Raw genomic sequence first — 6,106 nt, forward strand, 5'->3', positions numbered from 1 at the left:
GACGACAGGACAGTCGTGTCTCCTGGCTTTTTTGGATATTGCTAAAGCTTACGATTCCTTAGATCGTAATTTTTTATTTGAAGCAATGGATGCTATGGGCGCAGGAGTAGGGTTAATTAGTTGGACTAAACTTCTTTATCCGATACAGCGTCGAAAGCGGTAGTAAATGGTTTTGTTTCCCGTGAAGTTGCTCTTACAGCGGGTGTGCGACAGGGATGTCCGTTGGCACCGTTGCTATACTTGTTTGCCGCGCAGGCGTTACTATGTTGGTTACAGTACAACCGAGTGGGGATTCATTTACCCCAAAATAATCCAGATTTGGTTACAGGTGTGCAATTTGCTGATGATACGGAAGTTGTTTTGTGTGTGTGTGTGTGTTACATGGTTGGGGGGTGCGTGACCCCATACCTGTTAAGACGGAAGTTGTTTTAGAAGGAATCCAAGCAATTCCGGCTTTCCTTGACTGTATGAGGGTGTACGCACAGGCTTCTGGACAGCAACTTAACCTGGATAAGGTTGAGCTGTTACCTCCACTATGACGACGGGTGATCGCGTTACATCGCGTTAAATTCGCGTTACGAGGCTTTAACGCGAGTTTAACGCGATGCTAACGCGATGTAACGCGAATTTAAGCACTGATAACGTACCGGTTCGCTTGAGCGTATGGCATAACGCACGTCATCTTTATTCGCATGCGAACGAGCTGAGTAATTTTGGCTGGCAGTGCGTTAGCTTAAGCAACTAACGCAAACTTAACGCGGTCGTAAACGCGACCAGGTGACTTTTAACGCGAGCGTTACCTTACCTATAGGTGTAACGCATACGCAAGCGAATGTCATACGCGGCTGCGACTGGTGCGATTGCGTATGCACATGCGAATGTGGCGAATGAACTCGCGAGTTTTACGCGACCCTAAACGCGACCAGGTGACTTTTAACGCGAGCGTTAGCTTAGCTATAGGTGTAACGCATACGCCTGCGACTGGTGCGAATGCGTATGCACATGCGAATGTGGCGAATGAATTCGCGAGTTTTACGCGACCCTAAACGCGACCAGGTGACTTTTAACGCGAGCATTAGCTTAGCTATAGGTGTAACGCATACGCCTGCGAATGGTGCGAATGCGTATGCACATGCGAATCTGGGACTGGTCTGGGTTGACACTACTGCGATTCGCGGTTTAAGGTCCTGGGTTCGATTCCTGGGGAGACCCCCGAATTAGTCGGGAGCGCGAGATTATGGCTAGCTGCTGAGATGAGGAGTTGAGGTCGCAGTTGATGGACCAGATTCGCACGCTGGATTGGTGGCGATTGCCGAACCCTCCGTCTCTTCGGTTGTTCGGGTGAATGGATGAGGAGGGGTCCTAGACGGCTGGACCCGCCGCCTTGGACTTACAGTTCGTATGGCGAAGTATAGTGTGGTAGTGGTGGATGGTGCTATAAGATGATAAATCGTAGAACTGACAATGTGATAAAAGCGGCCCAGAAGCCTCCTACTCTGTAACATTACTACTACATGCGAATGTGGCGAATGAATTCGCGAGTTTTACGCGACCCTAAACGCGACCAGGTGACTTTTAACGCGAGCATATCGCCAAACGCAAGGGATTGCGAATGGCATACGCGACTGCGAATCCTGCGAATGCATGTGCTACCATTTGAATTTTACGCGAGTGACTGCGACTTGTGTGCGGGACTGCGAACTGTACGGCCAACCGTGCAATACAAAAGCTTTACAATAGCAGTACACGAGCTGTACAAAGTGCAAAGTGCACCGCCGTTGCACATGACCTGCAGGTTCACAGCTGTGAACCACAGCACTCACTGCTTTCTTCATGCATTTCAACTATCCCTGAATGACAGGTACGAATTCATAGCAAATCCTAACATGACCGATGCAACTCAGCCAGCAACTCTTACCACGGAAAAGGGTCCAACAGTCTAACGTCAGAAAAAATGGACACACAAATGTTAAGCGCATGTAACTGTACCACAAAACAGCCACTATTGTCTTCTTATTAAAGCGCTCAATCCTCGCCTCCGCTGGTGTCATCTTCACGAACGACGGCATATATCTGCATATGAAAGGATCACAACAAATCATTGTTTAGGCAGGAACATATACCCCGCCGGCGGACGGTCCCCTGTCCGCAACGCCGTACATCCTGACCGTTCCAGCGGACGGCTAGCGGACGGTCATGGAAACGATGGTCCAAAGCTCCAAAACATCTGTATGTAGATGATTCATGAGACGCTAATAATTAATGCTCCAGCTTGCACTCCTTGGCAAGCAATTAACGCGCAAAACACTCGCCAGGAGAAACTAACCCCAAAATTGTGACGCACATAGCCAAAAGGCTTCTAGCATAAAAGGAGAAAGCAATCGAAAGGAAAAAGACAACATCCGAAGGCGCGCGGCGGACATTCTAATGACCTGTTTATGTAACCTGCTTAAATAACACCAACGCACTGGAACAATTGAATCATGCAATAAGGTCATTGCAATGGCCACAAGCACTGGGCATTAGTGAAAGGGATTCAGCAAAGACTGACCGTCACGCCCAACACGTCGTTCCATCCCTTTGTCGGCTCTGAATGGCACAATGAATGCTCTACTGGGTAAATGATCATTTGGCGGTGGAAAGAGGCCATTGTATAGCATCCGAGCTGGCGCACAGCTTGCGCATGTCCCCAAGACCCAACACGGCACCACGCCCCGCACCCGGTTACGCCCTTGTCCTGCATTCCACCTGCCAGCCTGTCTGTGCAACACAGCGCATGGCGGGCAGGCCAATGAAGCCATACCAAAGTTTCGTTCAAGACTGGGGTCCCAAGCTCTCAGAATCCCAGGCTGCCAGGCTCCCAGGCACATAGGCTGCCAGGCACAAAGTCTCTTAGAATCCCAGGTTCCCAGGCTCCCAGGCACACAGGCTCCCAGGCACACAGGCTCTTAGCATCCCAGGCTGCCAGGTTCCCAGCCTGCCAGGCACACAGGCTGCCAGGCACAAAGGCTCTTAGAATCCCAGGCTGCTAGGTTCCCAGGCTGCCAGGCACAAAGGCTCTTAGAATCCCAGGCTGCCAGGCTGCCAGGTTCCCAGGCACACAGGCTCCCAGACTCTTAGCATCCCAGGCTGCCAGGTCCCCAGGCTCCCAGGTTCCCAGGCTCTCAGAATCCCAGACTCCCAAGCACACATGCCCTCAGAATCCCAGGCTTCCAGGTTCCCAGGCTCTCAGAATCCCAGGCTCCCAGGCACACATGCTCTCAGAATCCCAGGCTCCCAGGCACACATGCTCTTCGAATCCCAGGCTCCCAGGTACACATGCTTTTAGAATCCCAGGCTTACAGGCACACATGCTCCCAGGTACACAGGCTCTCAGAATCCCAGGCTGCCAGGTTCCCAGACTCTTAGGTTCCAAGGCTCCCAGGCTCCCAGGCTCTCAGAATCCCAGGCTCCCAGGCACACACGCTCTTAGAAAGCCAGGCTGCCAGGTCCCCAGGCTCCCAGGTTCCCAGGCTCTCAGAATCCCAGGCTCCCAAGCACGCATGCTCTTAGAATCCCAGGCTCCCAGGTCCCCAGGCTCCCAGGTTCCCAGGCTCTCAGAATCCCAGGCTCCCAGGTTCCCAGGCTCTCAGAATCCCAGGCTCCCAGGCACACAAGCTCTTAGAAAGCCAGGCTGCCAGGTCCCCAGGCTCCCAGGCACACAGGCTCTCAGAATCCCAGGCTGCCAGGTTCCCAGACTCTTAGGTTCCAAGGCTCCCAGGCTCCCAGGTTCCTAGGCTCTCAGAATCCCACGTCTGTAATTTTTCCACGTGACTATAGACGAACTATTTTGAGTTTTAGACGGCTCGTCTATAGCTGAGTTTTTTAGACGATATAGACGACCGTCTAATAGACGACCCATAGACGACCGTCTATACCCAGTCGTCTATAGACAGGTCGTCTATAGATTACGTCTATAGACGACGCGGATATAGACGGTTATCTATAGACAAGTCGGATATAGACACTGTCTATAGACAGTCGGGTATAGGCTATTATCTTTTAGACGGCAGTGGATGGCGGGCATCGTTCCTTATTCATGTGTTACAATCTCAAGTCGTTTCCTCTCTGAACTTCCACCAGGGCTTCATCCACCATGTTAATCAGGTTCCGGGTCCAGGTTTGTCATTGCCATTGACACTAGCAAACCAGTGGTTGTCATCAACCTTGGCTGATGAAACCTCAACCTTGGTTGTCATCAACGACATCAATATCCACAGTATCCAAATCCATGTCTCCTTTAGGCATACACAAGGCATGCGCTTCCAGGCTCCAACCATCCCAGCATCACAAGTACTGAGTACTACTTAAACCATGAGTGCTTCTCCTTTTCCTTTTCCATAAGGACCCTGGTAAGCTCTTCCCGAGCCGCCGAGGGCTGCAAATCCTTCCGTGCCCTCACCTCATCCATCACCTCCTCACTCACAACAGGAATCAGGTCATCTGGGGGCAACCCCACCAGGTCATTCAAGACAAACTTAGGGTTCAGCTCGGCAGCTGTGTGCCCACCCTTGCTGTTACCAGTCACAACCCTGCGTGACTTCCCACCCTTCCCACTGGCACTGGGTGCCTGTGCCCCCTTGCCCTTTGGGGGCACACAGACAATGCAAACCCGCTGCAGCACTGTCTCCAGCGGTATGCAGCCGAATGATGCGGCTGGCTGGCCACTCCGCCTGTCAAGGGTCACGAGTGGGTGCAAATGTGGGATTAGTGTTTGTGGGGCTGTCAGTGTCCCCAGGGCAGGGTTAGACCTGATCTGCCCATGCGATGGCCCTTCAAGTCAAGAACCTCCTGCTTCTGCAAGATGTAGACAGCAACAGAATGACAAATACTACAACATGTTCTTATACTTTGGCCCAAATAGACTCTGAGGTCACTCACCAGGCAGTTGCTCTCGTATTCGTCATCGTGTGCAGCCCCCCTGGCCGTGACAATGTTGAGCTTGCTGGTAACCTGCAGGAGAGTACAGAAGCAAGTGACAAGCAGTGAAGCGTAGCAACTGGGGGGGGGGGGTATCTCCATTTTCTTGTTGGTGAATTGGTAGCTGGCCCACAGGATTTTGACATAGCTTTCTTTTGGGCCGGTTGTGGTCAGGTCGGTCATGCCATACTGTCTAATGTCCCTTGCTTGCGTCCTTGAAGGGTGCCAGGGCCACATCAAGTGCGGCCTGGAGGACCTTGCGCTTCAGGGACCGGAAGGACAGGCTATCCTTGCCCTCACCTGCATGTGAGTGGTACACAGAGGTGGTAGTCCCACAAAGAATTGTAGATACCCTTCAAAGTATCTGCAGATGGGGTGTAGGCCTCGCCTGGAAACTGCTTGAACAGGCGCAAAAACTCCTGGAGCTTGCAACCTGCAGGCATCACATTTCAACTTGCAGTAAGCATTGTGGCTTGCTATCAACTAGGCACCAAAAACAGCATGCTTAGAAACAGTGAGTAATGCTGGTAAACACTGGTAACACTGGCCAATGCTGGTAAAAACGCACCCGAGAGGTTCGCCGCGAGGAAGGTCTCCACCTCTGAAGACAAACTTTTCTCAGGTGGCTTTTCACTATTTGCCTCTGCATACTTGTCTAGGTGGTCAAGGTATGAGACGCCCATCTCGAACGTGCCAATTGATGGCTCGTCAAGAGGAACACTCTGCCTGCATTCCACATTCACCACCAGTACTGGCTCATTGTCTGTGAATAATTTATCATTGTTGGCGACGTCTCCACCGGCAACGCAGCAGCCAGGCAGCGTTGACTCGATAACACCCTTGCAGCCATAGGGGTTGCGAAGGAGATGCAGGCGCAGCTCCTTGAACTCTCGTCCACAGTGAGGGCACCTCTGGGTGGACATATTGATGACCAGTCGCGGCAGGTGAGAATGCTCAGTGAAAGTCTGGCAGTTGACCAGGGCCTCTCCCTATGTGATAACCAGTGAAGTAATTGCGACACCTGTGTCACTATCTAATTATAGGAAATTACACTAAATAGATTTGCTGTAACGTCCTCCAGGAATGCGCAGAATGTCTCGCCGAGGCCTGGGCACTGCTTCACTAGCTGTGGCTGCACTACATAAAG

This window comes from Volvox carteri, assembly GCF_000143455.1.
Source record: "Volvox carteri f. nagariensis unplaced genomic scaffold VOLCAscaffold_64, whole genome shotgun sequence".
Classification (NCBI taxonomy): Eukaryota; Viridiplantae; Chlorophyta; class Chlorophyceae; order Chlamydomonadales; family Volvocaceae; genus Volvox; species Volvox carteri.